The 16851-nt window shown below is 43.8% G+C and overlaps 1 protein-coding gene across 6 annotated transcripts in view; it reads left to right on the top strand.

Moving 5' to 3' along the window:
• The window catches only part of SH2B2 (SH2B adaptor protein 2), a 78787-nt gene that overhangs the window by 24027 nt on the left and 37909 nt on the right, over positions 1–16851 (top strand). The window contains exon 1 of one of the 6 annotated variants that reach the window (XM_087957611.1): positions 8332–8438. The exons of the other annotated variants lie outside the window; for them this stretch is intronic. The gene's annotated coding sequence lies outside the window, so the exon portion shown is untranslated. Of the gene's footprint in view, positions 1–8331; positions 8439–16851 lie in introns of those variants that run through there. 6 annotated transcript variants of the gene reach the window in all.

Below are 16851 nucleotides of genomic sequence, written 5' to 3'. Positions count from 1 at the left end.
ATATATATACATATTTATATCTTTAAAAAAGGGGGGGGGATTTCAATTTCAGGGCACCCTGTCCACCCTTGATCAGGCCCCTGGGCATGCCAACTGCCTATACAGCATAGTACTAAATAACGAGCATACTGTAAAATCTCTAATCGAAATGGCAGGTGGTAGTGGTTCCCAGACCTCAACCTCAAGGGTCAAGTCTAAATCTCAGCACAAATCTAAACAGACAAAAGGGAATTCTAAGGCCTCAGAAAAAGACACCAACAGGCGCCACAAGGCATTGGAAAGACAAATAGATAAATGCACACGGGAGGCACACAGGACCTCTCAAGCTTCTTTGCCTCCCAGTCCAGTGCCATCTTCCTCTTCCCAACCTCCTCCTCCCCTAGATCTCTCCCTCTCATCTAGGCGCAGTGTGGCTCCACAGAGTCAACACGCCCAGTCAACTGGATCACCAACCATGCAAAGGGCACCTGAAGCGATGTTCACACCAACTGTGCCGGTCTTCGACAGGACCAAACTCTTCCAGACGAAGTGCCAGAGAGGATGAAGGCCTGGATGGAGATGGCTATCCATCAGGGAATCGCAGCAGGCCTACGACATGCGGTTCTGACCGGGGATCAGCCTGTACCTACTGAGTATGATTCCCAATCAGTTCGATCATTGGCCAGGTCGAAGCAACACTATACCCAGGTACAGTTTCAAGGGGATATGCTCCTCCAAGGGCCGCAGAAGGAGGAGACAGAAGAGGTAGACACATTGATCCAATGGAACAGATTAAATCGGGATCAATACATGACAGTGACCTGGCCCTTTCAGAAGCGGACCCCTTAGAAAGGGGGATGTCTGAGGATGAGGGCCTTGTTCCTGACCAACCTGTATTTACAGGCTTATTCCGCCCACAACTATTCAAATCACTATTGTTTAAGGCCAAAAACACTGTGTGCCTGGACAAGCCGGCCCCTTCTACCACTCCCAACTCCTTCAGAAGAGGGACCAGAAGATCTAATTTTCAGCCAACCGGTAGTCGAGGCAGATGTGATTCCAGTTCCTCACATGTTTGCAGACCTGGTATAGGAACAGTGGGCTTCTGCAGCAGTGTACCCTGCCCCCATGGGTTATGACAGGAAATACTTTAATTTGGCCCCTGATTTCATAAAATTGTTGAATACTCCCAAGGTAGACGAACCTACTGTGGGATTAGCGTCCTCGTCCTCCATCCCCAGTGAAGGGCTGGAGGCATTAAAGCCGGAGGAAAAACGGGCCAAGCTGGCCCTACGCAGGGCCCATCAGTCTGATGCCACGGCTGCTTCCTTCTTTACCCGTTCTTCCCTTAGATGGCTCCGGCTATTACGGGAGCATGTCCCCAATTCTAACACTAGAGCACACCAAGACATTGCAAAGCTTATAGCAGCTGCCGAATTCTCAGCTGACGCAACCTTTCATGCAGTTAAGTTTTCAGCCAGAGCCATTATTTCACATGTCACAGCGCGACGCTTGCTATGGTTAAAGAATTGGCAAGCGGATATTAAACATAAATGCAATCTCGCTTCATCTCCTCTTGTGGGAGACAGATTGTTTGGCCCTTCCCTCGATCTGCTGCTTATCGAAACTTGAAACAAAAAGAAAATTCTACCTTTCCTTTTTTGGAAGTCAGATCCTAGAAACCCTTAATTCTTTGGGAAGGGATCCTTTCGGCCCTTTTATCAGGGACCATTCTCAACCAGATACCAGAGGACCCCCCCCCCAGTCTTTCTGACCAGGGCAGCAGCCAGAGAGGTCCGACTTCGGGGATAGGAACCGAAGGGGTGGCCAGTCCAAGAGATCCTTTCGAGGAGCAGGAAATAGAACTTTCCGGTGTCCAAGATAACCCCATGGACCCGACTCCCATTGGCGGCCGCCTTAAATTATTCACAGACCAATGGGACTCCTCAACGTCTGATTCCTGGGTCAGAGACACGATCAGATTTGGCCTTGCGCTAGAGTTTCAATCCACTCCCTCAGACTTCTTTATGTTCTGCCCTTTTTCCAGAGATCTGGTTAAATGAAATCTTATGGAAACAGCTATCCAACACCTACTGGACATACGAGCCATCCAACCAGTAGCTACCGAACAATGAGGACGAGGTTTCTATTCACATCTTTTTGTTGTTCCCGAAAGTTCGGGGGTGGGGGTGGGGGTGGAGAGCAATTTTAGATTTGAAACATCTTAACCAATTCTTAGTATATCGCAAGTTTAAAATGCACACCCTGCAATCCATCTTACTCGGCATCAGAAAAGGTGACGTCCTTATGTCCCTAGATCTGACGGAGATGTACTTATATGTTCCTATTCGGCCTTCCCACTATAAATTTCTACGATTCTGTTACAATAACCTTGAATGTGTGGCTCTTCCTTTCGGACTAGCAACTGCCCCCAGGACCTTCACAAAGGTTCTCGCAGCTCTTGCTGCTCATCTCCCAGGTGTACCTGTACGACTCCAGTGTTACCTTGATGATATATTAATATTGTCATCTTCCGTTCATCAAGCACTCAGAGATATTCAGAGCACATCTCATGTATATTTATTATTCCTTGGGCCTGCCTCCACACTAGATCCCTCCAGTGGTTCCTACTCCCGTACCAGCGATCTGGCCGAAGCAACTCCAAATACAAGGTCAAGGTTCCATCAAAGGTCCTCATATCTCTCCACTGGTGGACCAGACCAGTCATAAACAGAGGTCGTCTCTTCAAAGAGCCCCACAGACTTACCATCACCACTGATGCCAGCCTGTTTGGATGGGGAGCTCACTTTCAATCGCTCACAGCACAAGGCCTCTGGTCCTCCATAGAACAGTCGTGCATCATAAACCGGCTGGAGCTTCGAGCAGTACACCTGGCTCTCTGCAGCTTCCTTCCACAGGTACGCAATCAACATATACTAATATTGATCGACAACGTAACAGCAAAAGCTCACATAAACAGGGGCACACAGTCAAAACACCTCATGCGGGAAGTGGAGTGCTTGTGTCGTTGGGCAGAGAGCAACCTATTTTCTATCAGAGCAGAGCACATTTTGGGACTGTCAAATGCACAGGCAGACTGGCTAAGCAGGACCACGATCGATCAATCGGAGTGGCGCCTCCAGCTGACCCTGTTTCAAGAGGCGGTCAGGACATTTGGACAGCCAGTGGTAGACCTGTTCGCTTCCCCCCTTGATGCTCAGCTCCCGAGATTTTTTCCAGGTACCCCTCGCAAGGAGCAGAAAACTTCAATGTGCTCCGCTGCTGTTGGCCCCCGGGACTTCTGTACGCATTACCGCCATTTCCACTGCTTCCCAAGGTCATCCAGAAGCTGCTAGACAAGAGGGCGGAGCTGCTTCTAGTAGCTCCTTGCTGGCCCAGATGGCCGTGGTTTGCAGACCTCCGCAGTCTATCCATTTCAACACCATGGAGAATTCCGCCAGACAGGGTCTTGCTAACCCAGGGACCCCTTCAACATCCGGATCCTCAATGATTATACCTGACCATCTGGAGATTGAGTGGAGTCGTCTGAAGAGTGAAAAGTTTTCCAACAGAGTTATCACCACTATCCAAGCCGCCAGACGCCCCTCAACAACTCGCATTTACAATGCCACGTGGTCGAGTTTCTGCAAATGGTGTACCAAGTCTCAAATGGATCCCATCTCTCCATCTGTGGCTCAAATCCTAGAGTTCTTACAAGAGGGGCTTGACGGATTATCACCTAATACGTTGAAAAGACAGGTGGCGGCCTTGGCGTCAGTTAACACTTGTGAAGGTCTACTATCTCTTTCCCATCACCCATGCATACGGAGTTTCCTTCGAGGAGCCACAAATTTTTCCCCTGCCAGCAGTTCACCGTTATCCCACCTGGGACCTTAACAAGGTCCTTCTTACACTCACTAAGGGCCCTTTCGAACCCTTAAAATCGTCAAGTCTCCAATTTCTGACGTATAAAGTAGTTTTCCTTGTAGCGATCACTTCTGCTCGTCGTATTTCAGAACTTGTAGCTTTGTCGATCAGACAAGATCTTTGTGTCTTCCATTCTGACCAGGTGGTCCTTCGTCCTGATCCTACGTTTATACCCAAAATTAATTCAGCTTTTCACAGGGCACAAGAGCTGATACTTCCTAATTTTTATCCCAGACCATCCCAAGGGTTGGAAGTACAATGGCATTGGCTTGATGTGAGGCGAGCATTGCGAATATATATTCACCGCACAGCAACTTTCAGAAAAAACGGAAGCCTTATTTGTGTCATTTCAGCCCAACACTCCGGGATGCAAGGTCTCCTCTTCTATAGTAGGCTGTTGGCTGCGGGCCACGATAGCGAAAACGTATCAGACTCAATCACTACAGGTGTCCAGTATGGTCATTCAAGAAGAAGCGCCGCAACATTGGCAGTGTGGGCCACGCAGGCACCAATAACTGAAACTTGTCGAGCCGCAATGTGGGCCTCTCCATCGCTGGGGAGGAGTCCAAATTAAGCCCAGCCTAGACATGCAGAGACTGAAGTACCTCCCACTACTGGATGCTCTTCACAGCTCAAAGAGAACAGGTGTGTCAGGTAAGTACCAATGCCCTTTCCATTACAGCCATAAGTTGTGAATTGCCTGTGCCAGTTTACCTCTTCCACAGAAGCTGCTTTTCATGCAGAAGAATTCAGACCCTGGTGTAATTCCTTGATAAGAAATGTTGATTAAGAAATATTGCCCCTCCCTCAAAAAACAGAGTTCTATTTAATTTTATTTTAATTTCACAACATATAGACAGATTTAACCATAGTTTTAATTGGGATAATGTGACCATTCTAGACTAAGCCAAGTCCAAAAGCGTCAGGGAATTTCTAGATGACTGGAACTCTGACACATAGACATTAACTAGAAACAATGCAAAATTCACCCAACCCAAAAAGGAACAAAAAGACACAATAACCTCTCCACCAGCAATCAGAATCCAGATTAGCACAGATTAACTCAAAGGTTAACATCAGACCAACAATCAAGCAAACAATATCAAAATGAAAAAACTGACAAAAAAGCCAACAACGAGTAGCCCAACCAAAGAATCTCTAAGACCGTCCCCACCAACACTGACAGGCAAGACACCAGAATATAAATTGACAGCAAGCTGCACTCCTTACTAGCACTGATGATGTTACCTAGTTTGGGTAATGAAACAACTGCAAGAAAACGAGCAAGCACAGAGAGCACCAAGGACCCCTCATGTCAACCCTGAGCTACAAATATTCTCCTTTATTAGAGTTTAATTTAAAAGTGATCTGAAGGAAACTTGACTTGTTAAAAGCATTGGTTCTTTGTGTGCAGGAAGTGGATGGCTATACAATATGTTAAATGCTTCAGTCCATGGCTCTATGATCAGTCATCCGAGTGATGAGTTTCAAGTAAATGAAGTCATCCATCAAGGAAATCTGTCAGTCTTGCGTGATATGAAGGGAAAACCCAGTGAAGGATGGAAAAATATTCAAGATTACACTGGGTGAGGCAGTTGATTTGCAAAAGCCTTATGACCTGGTCAGTTAGCTGCATCTTATCTGATGGAGAATCAATCTGACAAGGAAGAGTTTGGTTGTCATTCTCATTTAGTTCTGGCAAACGTAGGGAGGGGAGGTGGAATAAAAGATAGGAGCATGGGGAAGATGAAGTAGATACTTATGGACACAGTGATGGAAGGTGCGTCTATTTTTATTATGGGATGGGAAGGCTGGTGCAGACCACACACTCATGAGGCGACTCTGTCTTAGCCCAACCATCCTCATGCAGAATTAGGAAAGCCCTGTTGCAGTTTTAGAGAGAGGGCAGAATATAGATGTAATAATTCATTTATGCCCTTATTATTTTGTAATCCTATACTGCTTTAATCCTTCACCCACCTGTCCTATGACCATGGTGAGCAAGCTCCATTACAGTCATAAATCAAGGACTATCTGTAATCATTGTGTTCGCCTATTTATGTTTTCCCAAAATATCAGATTATAAGTAAACAAGCTGGATTCACAGGCAGCGTGCTGAAGATTTAAAAACAAAACAAATCAAAAAGTCTGATTAAATATAACTGTTAATGGTACCGAAGAAAGAAAATAGTAAAGAATCCACAGAGACTATCTTGGAGAAGGAAGGGAACTGCCATCACTACAACCAAAGGCAAGATTTATCTGTCTATTTGAACAGAGAGTAGTGAAGCCTTGAAAACTGATGTTAGTCCTTTGAGGAAGGCCAAGTCAGGCAACGGACTCCACGTGAAATAGCAGTAGCACTTAGACTTATATACCGCTTCACAGTGCTGTGCAGCCCTCCCTAAGTAGTTTACAGCAGCGGTCGCCAACCGATGGGCCACGGCCCACTGGTGGGCCGAGAGAAAAATTTGATGGGCCACAGAGAAATCTCACCCCCAGAGTACCCCCACAAAGCAATTAATCCAGGCTGCGCCGAAACACAAGGCTATGCCGCCCACATGGCCCGCAGGAACCCTCCCCACCCACTCACTCCTTAGCCGGTAAACTTGCCTGCTAAATTGCTATTTTTCCTTTTTCCGACCATCATCTGTTCTGCTGTGCCGGGAGATTTAGATTAGCTAGGAAGCAGGAAATGGTTGGATTTCTTGCTTTCTAGCTAGTCTTCAGATCTTTGGCTCTGCTTTTAAGCAGAGCCGAACCTCCTCTAGGACTGAAGGTTCTATTATTCAGTGCAGACTCACGGCAAGCAAATTTTATGTGACAGACTGAGCTAGCCGATGGCAGATAAATAGATCACTGAATGATTCTGTGAGCAACTCAGTCTGCCTGCCTGATTTGCCTGATTTGGGGTAAAAGTTGCTCTTTTTTATAAAAAAAAATTCAATATTTACATGCATGGTGTGTTGTGAGTTAATTTTGTGAGTTTGCTTGCTAGCAAATTTTATGTGACAGACTGAGCTAGCCGATTGCAGATAGATCTCTAAATTAATCTGTGATTCTGTGAGCAACTCAATCTGCCTGCCTGCTTTGCCTGATTTTGGGTAAAAGTTGCTCTTTTTTATAAAAAATTCAATATTTATATAAATATTTATAATATTTACATACAAGCCATGCCCAGCCAGTCACATGACCACCAAGACACACCCACAAATTAGGCCACGCACACAGAACAAGTTAGTGGTCCCTGGGATCTAAAATTATGACTTTGGTGGTCCCCGAAGTCCAAAAGGTTGGCGACCCCTGGTTTACAGCGTCAGAATATTGGCCCCAATTAACTGGATCCTCATTTTACCGACCTCTGAAAGATGGAAGATTGAGTCAACACTGAGCCGCATTAGGATTGAACTCAAGGTTGTGGGCAGAGTTTGCCTGCAACATTGCATTCTAATCACTGCACCACCAGGATTCATTGTTGGAACTTTATTGATATCATAGGCTATAATAACAATTTTAAAAGCTGACAGTGTGCCCCCTTCCTTCCCTCTTAAACCAAAGAGAATCAGGGTGGGACAGTCTTAAATTTCTTTCTCATGCTGTCTTGTCTTCTGGGGCTAATTCATATTTTGCTGATGGTCTTTTCATTCCTTCTTCAAGGTCAACTCTGTGGTTCTGTACAGAAATAAGCAGTATCTATCTCCATGATGGGTATTTCCAGTCATAGCTGTAACTGTATTCTGGAATAGATGTCAGATGCCATAGCGTGATGGAACTGAATATGCTTGGCATGCAAAAGGTCCTCTATTCAGACCCCGGCATCTTGGGAATAAAATTTATCACCCATTGAAAGTGAAGACTTTGAAACGTGTCCATGGATAGGCTCCAGACCACACGATTGGATTCCATTATCCTTGAGCCAAGTCTATGCTTGGAGCTGTGGATGTATGTAACCAGGATGGAGCTCTTCTGCCATTACCAATATTCTCATTGATGGTCAGTGAAACACCAAACAGAGATTTTGTGTTTTTGGAAGGGAGATCTTAGCTAAATTTAGTATTCAACGTATCTCATTACCTAGAAAAGTTCTGGTCCCTGAATAGATTCAGGAAGAGCCTGACATCTCTAAAAAACGTTTCAGTGCTTCGTTGCATTGATTAGAGAGGTGGATCCATTGGTCCCCAAATGTGATGAACTGATATGCATACTTGGAAAACTGTTGGGGGTATACAAGATTATCGTAGGCAGTTGTGCAAAATGGCTTGTGGGGAAAATCTCTTCATAGAATAGTTACCATGAGGCTACCATCAGCTGTAAAACGTTCATTTACCTGAATACTAATATGTCACTTCCTCTGAAGGTGTCTCTACTACACAGATGTCAAATTTGATCGCATTACATGATGTATCACGATGGGTTTTTTTGCCTTTGTGGAGCCAGGATGGGCATGGCCTGCGCGGGATGCATCCAGCCCATGGGATGCCAGTTTGACAGGCCTGCTCTACTAGCTCTGCTTACCTTCATTCTTTTTCTTGGTAGGTGAATATACTTCTCAAAGGAAGCAGTAGGGGATAGCAATTCATATAGGTAGTTCTCAATTTACAACCACAATTGAGCCCAAAATTTATGTTGCTAAGTGAGAAATTTGTTAAGTGAATTTCCCCCCCCCCCACTTTACGACTATTCTCCCCACATTTGTTAACTGAATCACTGCAGTTCTTAAAATAGTAACATGGTTGTTAATTGAATCTGGTTTCCTCGTTGATTTTCCTTGTCAGAAGGTCGCAAAAGGGGATCACATGATTCTTGGACACTGCAACTGTCACAAATGTGAATCAGTTGTCAAGTAAATCATGGGACCATGGGGCTGTGGCAACGGTGTCATTCCCCTGTCGGAGTCTGAATCTGAGGAGGAAGCCGAACAGCTGACAGGGAATGGGAGTGTGGCTCCATTGGCTGTGGAGGAGGCTGGGGAAGGACAAAGTCCAGCTGGGCAGAGCAGGGGAGAGATAGAACAAGGGAGAGGGAGTTCAGAGGAAGAACCAAGCCCACCCCCTCTTCATCCTAGGGCACGCAGGGAGGAATGGAGAAGAGAGCAACGTGGGTTGTGTAGTTTATGGGGAAGGAAAGGGCCCTGATTCTCTTCATTAGCCACAGTTGGAAAGACAGTTTATAAGAAAGGCAGGCTGCGTGCAGCAGGCTGTTGGGAGCAAATGTGACTTTATCTTGTGTTGTCATGGCGTCTGTGTTCGCGGCGTCTTCCCAATTGTGTGAGTTTTGCCATGCTTTCAAGTTTGAAATTCTTGCTCCTGCCCTGCCAAACTAATTACTTCAGTTTGGCTTGTTTGGATTTTAAGTTACAGTTTGTGTTGACCATATTTTGGACTTAATTCTCTGCAGCCAAAGGCTGTTCCTGGGAGAGTTTTTCCCCAGCCAGAAGGTAACCTGGACATTGGGGCAAAGTTGGAGATAATAAAGGGACTCTTATTGATTATCTGACTGTGTTGCCTTTGTGCCACGCCCCGGGTCATCACAAACGGTCATAAGTGTAAAAAATGGTCATAACTCACTTTTTTCAGTGCCGTTGTAACTTTGAACGGTCACTAAATGAACTGGTGTAAGTTGAGGACTACCTGTATTTATTTTCTAAAAGAGAGCTTGTAAAAGCCGTTCAGTTTCCGTTCTTGGAAATTACACCCTTATTTTTTTTTTCATTTGAGACTTTTGTTTTAATAAAAAAAAAAATCAGATGGTTTGCAGAGTGTGACAGGTGCCGAAGGAAGGCACAGTGAAAATCCAAGATATAAAATGTCCTCTTTTGTGTTCTAAGTTCATAACCGCTGCTAGAATTAGAGAAGAAAGGAAAAAAAAAAAAAAAACAGGAGATGGGAGCAATGTTTTCCAATAACCAGTAAAACAAAAGGGCCTTGGAATAATTGGCCAGGCCGTTGAGGATTGGAGATGGGCAAATCAGTCATCATAGTGAAACAGCCCTCCGTGCTGCCTTGGAGCTGCCTCTGCTTTGCCTCTGCTCTGAATACCAGTCTGGAAGTAAACAGCAGGCTGGGTTGTGGGATCCCACCGAAATCCAAAAATTAAACCGATAGCAATCTGCGGCTTATCTGAGGAAGTCATAGTTAGGATCCTTTTTTCACAGCTGCATAAATGTGGCTGGGCAACTTGACAAACATGTCTGTGTGGCGGAGTCAGCCAGCTATAAAAAGGTAGCAACGGTTTCTCGATTGTTGCTTGTGCCAGCAATATATTGGTGGATTCCACTATTTGGCTGGGCACTCTGAACTCTAAATGGAAGCTTTCTCTGTTCTTCCTGCTGCATCCTCTAACCTCAGCTTGTAGCTTCTCTATAAGCCTTTGTGCCTTGTCAGCTTGGAAGGTTATCTTCGGTTAGAACAGAACTACTTCTCTGGCACCCAGACCCTGTGAGCTTTGCAGTTTAATTCCATGCAATAAAGGGAGCTGATACTGAAAGTGAGTTGTTGTAATGCTTGAGATAGCATTGTCCCCAGAAAAAAGGGTGTATGCAGATCCCTCTTCAACCGTAAGTACATTGCCTCCCTTCCTCCTGAATCTCACTTTCAAATTTCGCACGAAAGGCTCGTTTTTGCTTGTCGGGTGGGTGGGTGGGTTAGGATGCAAAGTTTAAACGACACTAAACTACAGTATGTACAAAGGTTCAACGAACCCCTGTGAACAAATTAATAAAACAGCAAATGTAACAGTGCTAATAAAAGTAGCCCAGTTTAACTTCAATTAAAGCAGTCAAACGCTGCCCAGATTCAATTCTTGATTGCAAATTTGGCATTCAGTTGGTAAGGCTCCTCCTATAATTCATCAAAATAGTCCACACCTTAATTTTTTTTTCTGTTACATAGCTTTTGTTCCATGTAATAGCCAAAGCGGCTATGGCATTTCTTTGAAAAAGTAGCTAAAATTTAGAGCCCAGCAATAAATATGCAAATATGACAAATGCTGGCGAGTGGGAGATTGATTCTCCCTCTCTGTAATACAATCATGCATGTATATCAGTTAATTTATCTTCTACTTGGTAATGAGAATGCATAATTATTGATGGGGTAAGAGAGAGGGCTCCACCCTCATACCATTCGCCCTCTTTATTAGTCTCTATTTAATTCTTGCTCCTTTTAATTGTTTTTTATTATGCTTTTATCATTCTGTAAGCCGCCCCAGAGTTGCTTCAAGACTGAAATGGGTGTCATATCAAATCAAATCAAATAATAAAATAAAAATTCTTAAGCAATTCTGGGCCAACTTTTTCTCCAAACTTTGGCTTGAATTATTGTATTCCTATAGGAATTATATTCAATAGTTTGTAAGAATAATGCAGATTCTTGGGATACAGATAACAATAGTCTATACAGGCCTGTCAAACCGGTGGCCCACTGGCCGGATATGTCACGTGCAGGCCATGCCCAGCCCGGTTCCACAAAGGCAAAAAACATCGCGATACATCACAATCCGGCCCGTGACGCAATCGAGTTTGACACCCCTGGTCTATCACCATATATTGCACATGTAGATACATAAATAAGATGTGATAGGAGACATTCACAGTGCTGGAGCTAGATTTTTAAACCATGGTATTGAACATGCTATAATTGCCTGGGTCACATACAAGCTACAATAAGCCATAATAGATGGCTTCATCCATCAGACTAAGTTAAAGGCAAGCTTATGGGAGTTTTTTTGTGATCTATAACAGGGGTCCTCAACCTTTTGGACCTCAGAGACCACCAAACTCATAATTTTAAATCCCACGGACCAGAGATCCTGGGAAAATCCCCCCAAAAGTCTGCAGGAAAATTCTCCACTTTGTTTTCCTACCGATCGATCATTCTTTATTTGGGATCGCAGGATACCGTCTCCAGCTCTGTTCTCAAGGGAGGGGGGAGGGGGAGAGACTTCATGAAAGATGGCTTCATGCAAAGACAGCAGCAGAATCAGCAGAAGTCTTTCTTTCTCTCCCCCAAATTCTGCCAGAAATGAGTCTTTGTGAGATTTGTCATGCCAGCACAGCCTCTTGGAGCAGGATGCCTTGCAGGGTCCCAAAGATTCATTTCTGGCGGAGTTTGGGGGAAAGAAAGAAAGACTTTTGCTGCTTTCCTTGCATGCAGCTAAAAATAGAAGAAGAAAGTGGAAATAAGCAGCACTTTGGCCAGGCGCGTGGGGCGAGTGGGGCAAGTTCCCCCCTCCGCCCTTTCCCCCCCTCCCCTCACTACATCCTGTTGTTCGCAATGCAAGCGATGCAAGCCTTGTGTTCCTGCACAGCCTGGATTAATTGCTTTGGGGGGGTGCTTTGGAGGTCACATTTCTCTGTGGACCACCAAAATTTTCTCGTGGACCACCAGTGGTCCCCGGCCCACTGGTTGGCGACCACTGATCTATAAAACCATGCTGGGTTGTTGTTTTTTCTGCTTACTTCATAATTAGGACCTGGACTAAGGCCCAGACTGATTTAAAAACTTACCCAGATTCTGATTTATCATTAATTCTTAATTAATTTTGTTTTATGGCTCTAAAGGCATCACACAGTTATTGTTTGGGGGGTTATCAGTGATTAAATACAATAAATTATGTATAATATAGACCCTTTTTTATTTGCATGTACTCAGTTCTGTTGCTTCCCACCCACGAGAAGTTTGGCCCAGCCTTATTTCCTCCTCTGAACGCAGGATCAGCCTAACTAATATAGAATTATCAAATATTAGCCCAAATTTTCATGCTATTTGTGTTACATCATGAAATGCTATATGACTATGGGCCACAAACCAGAGCTTGTTTTAGTGTTAAACCAAAAAGACAAAAGTGGCTGCCACGTTTATTAAAATGCCGTAGTGTCAGGAGGAAAAATTATCTTCATTGTGTTATATTAAAATGGCTCATCATCTTGCTCTTCTCTGTATAAAAAATAGTCAAATTGCAATTTATTTTTGCATAAATCAAAGCAACTTATCAAATAAACCAAAACTGATTTAAATTAGCTAAGATATCTTACAAAGTAAATGATTAACAGAATGAGCACATAGTACCTATAAGTTGGATTCCCAAACTCTGTATTCCCATTAGCATCTTAGTACAAGTAGTCCTTGACTTATAGTTGGTCACTTAATGACCATTTGAAGTTATCCCCCCCCCCACAAAAAAAATGTATTTATGGCCTGTATTCAAAGTTCCAATGGCTGTGCCCTTCCTCCTTGTGATCACATGATTGCATTTTGGGCACTCAGCAATTGGCCAGTATTTATGGCCATTTGCAGGCATTTCTCAGACATGTGATCACAATTTATGACAATTTTTTTCCCCTGGAAGCCAGCATTTACTTCCAATTCCCAGCAAAAACCACCCATTAGCTAAACTGGGTTTGCTTAATGACTTCTCTGTCTGCTTACTGCGCTGCTTCGAGATTGGCTGGCTTCATCCATTGTGCTAAGACGTGGTTTGCATGGTTAAACTAGGGGTAATAAATCACAATCCCACTTGCCAATCCAACTATGGATTGGGCAATTATGGCAAAGGAATTCTGGGAGCTGAAGTCCACAAGTTGTAAAGTTGCCATTGTTCCCCAGCCCTGTATTAACCCAAACCAGGCAAATTTTAGAATGAAATCTGAATCTGACAAATGGTTGATAACTCTCATTCCTAAAGGCAAACATTAGCACATTTGTCCATGTCGCTGAAACACCCATAGTCCCCATTCCCATGAATCCATGGAAGGAAAAAAAGGAAATTGCATCTCTCTAAAACTTCCGTTCCATTCTCAGAAACGAGGGCTGTGTGGCTTTTTCAAGAGGCAACTGGACTTTCTTGTTTTTCTTTGAAGACATTTCGCTTCTCATCTAAGAGCCGCCTTCAGCTCTGACTGGATGGTGGGGGATGGAAGGATTTATACACCTTGCAAAACAGCTGGTCTTTTGCATTGTTTTAGAGAATTGTTGAGGCCACTTGGAGGTTTGTCTGTGTCCTCAGGGTCACCTGAGAAGTTCAAATGGGTGTTAAGCCTTGGAACTGCTGAAAGAACTGTGTTGTGGAACTGTGCTTTCTGTCGGATGTTTTCTGCCGTGTCCTTTCACTGTTGAACACAAGTGCAGTCTGTTGGGGATGAGTCTGTGTTGTCTCCACCTCAAACTGAAGTGCAAATGGTTCCTGTAGTCTGCAATTTTTCTGGAAATCCATTGGTGCGGGAGAATGGACCATTTGTGCTTCAGTTTGAGATGGAGACAACACAGATCCATCTCCAACAGCCTGTGCCTGTGTTCAACAGTGAAGGGACACAGGGCAGAAAACTTCCTACAGAAAACAGAACTCCACAACAACACAGCCTTTTCAGCAGTTCCAAGAAGGCTCCACGCCCATTGCACTACCTCGATGACCCTGAGGAGACAGACAAACCTCCAAGTGGCCTCAATGACTCTCTAAAACAATGCAAATGACCAGCTATCTGCAAGGAGTATAAATCCTTCCATTCCCCACCATCCAGTCAGAGCTGAAGAAACTTCTTCTATGAGAAGTGAAATGTCTTCAAAGAAAAACCAAAAAGTCCAGTTGCCTCTTGAAAAAACATCTTTGGGACAACCATGACCTAGATGACTGAGAATCTCCATAGCCCTCAAGAGCTTTCTTCCTTCTTGAAGCACAGAAGCGTTCTGTACCATTTGAGAACATGAAGTTTGCATCTCTGGCACCTTCCTCTGTTGATACACTATTGTCATTGGTCTAATCATTATGACCTGTGTTAAGATCTGCCAAGTTGCTAGCAAACTTGGTTATATTGATTGTGGGATGTTGTGGGTGTTTTTGGCTGCTACTTTATGTTATTTACAATTTTGGTTGTGTTTTTATACTATTTTTACTCTGTTTTTAATGGCTAGTCACTACAGTCAAGTATATGGCTGTATTTATTAAATAAATAAACAAATGTTTGTGAATGTACATGCCCCAAGGATGTGCTATCTTCTTCCAAAATGGAAGGGCCCTTCAGGTAGTCCTCGACTTGCAAGCATTTAATGACAGAAGTTACAGTGGCACTGGAAAAAATGACTTATGGCCATTATTCACACTTACAACCTTTGCAGCATCCCCATGGTCATGTGATCAAAATTTGGGTGCTTGGCAACTGGCTCATATTTACGATGGTTTGCAGTGTCCCAAGCTCATGTGATCAAAAGTCAATGGGGAAGCCAGATTCACTTAACAACCGTGTCACTAATTTAACAACCACAGTGATTCACTTAACCACTATGGCAAGAAAGGTTGTAAAATGGGGTGCTTAACAGCTACCTTGCTTAATAACAGAAATGTGGGGGTTCAGTTGAGGACTTACCTGCATTTGATTTCTGCATTACTGGAAAGAAGGAAGGAAGGAAGGAAGGAAGGAAGGAAGGAAGGAAGGAAGGAAGGAAGGAGGGAGGGAAGGCGGGCAGGCGGGCAGAAGGATGAAGTGGAGGAGGCAAGGGAGTTTCCTGATGGGAAGACTGACTTATATTTCACACAATCAATATTTCCATGATGTGAGGAGACAAGGCTTCCAGGAGTGGTTGTGTTTTGTCCAGCAGACTTGTCAGAAATGGGTCATCTTGATCCAGCTTCAGCTTGCCTTGGCAACGGGCAGGCGGTGAGATAGAAGCTCCATGGGAAGCACACGTACTCCAGGAACACACAGGAAATAGGCCACTTCAGAGGCAGGAAAGGGAGGTGAATTTAGGTGTGAATTTCCTTCAAAAGATGAGAAGATTTTCTTTCCTTTCAACATGGTGCTTTTGGTTATAAAAGCCACATTAGGAAAGCATAGTTGGTGATTTAATGTTCACGTGAATGCATTTATCTGTGCATGCATCAAAGGCAGGAGGGGTTGTGGCATCCTTTTTAAAAATCACCTTTTTTTCATGCGAAAGACGTACATGAAGAAATGGTAGCAATGTTGCTATGGCAACAAGCCAGAATGCTTGGCATAGATTTTCATGCTTCCCCCCTCAAAGTTGGAAGTAATATTTTTTTAAATATCTGTAGCTCTGTGTAACTGTTTACCTATTACCTTTCATTTCCTATTATAATTTGGGCAATTAAGTACAAGAGTTTGTGGTTAGGTTTTAGCAGTGTGATCTTGGAGGACACAAGATTGCAACATGTAAGTGCCCTTTGCAGACTCTACATCTCCAAAATTATACGGGCTGTGAGATATATCTCCCCATCCCTTTCCTTTGGCTCATGTTAATTTTGCAGTTGATGAAGTGGTTGGATGAATAAACTGAGAAGTTAAGATTTTCAAGCCCAATATCATTTTAAAAATTGAGAGAGAATGGGGGCGTTTGCCAGTGTAATGGATCTTAGATGTTATGAAGGCTATTTAATTTTTTTCCGAATTTGTTGAGAGGTTTAATTGCTACTACTGTTAGGGCTCCTGTTTCTCCTCCAGGCCCCACCTCTTCGGAAATAGTCCAATGCAAGCAAATCAAATTATTCTGCACAGGTAATCCTTCCCATTGGTAAGCAAGACAGTTAAGTGAGTTTTGTCCCATTTGATGATCTTTTTGCCACAGTTATTAAACGAATCATTGTAGTTATTAAGTGAATTACACAATCATTAAGCGAATCTTCCTTCCCCAATTGACTTTGCTTGTTGGAATTCACCTGGGAAGGTTACAAAGGGTGATCACGTGTCCCCGGGATAGAATAGAATAGAATAGAACAGAATAGAACAGAACAGAACAGAACAACACAGTTGGAAGGGACCTTGGAGGTCTTCTGGTCCAACCCCCTGCCTAGGCAGGAAACCCTACACCACTTCAGACAAATGGTTATCCAGTTTTTTGTTAAAAATGTCCAGTGTTGGAACACCCACAACTTCTGGAGGCAAGTTATTCCACTGATTAATTGTTCCAACTGTCAGGAAATTTCTCCTTAGTTCTAAAT

This window comes from Notechis scutatus, chromosome 1, assembly GCF_049901735.1.
Source record: "Notechis scutatus isolate UNSWTSFEM ecotype Mainland chromosome 1, rNotScu1.2, whole genome shotgun sequence".
NCBI lineage: Eukaryota > Metazoa > Chordata > Lepidosauria > Squamata > Elapidae > Notechis > Notechis scutatus.
Note: the sequence above shows the minus strand (reverse complement) of the source record. Positions and strands in the feature narration are given on the sequence as shown.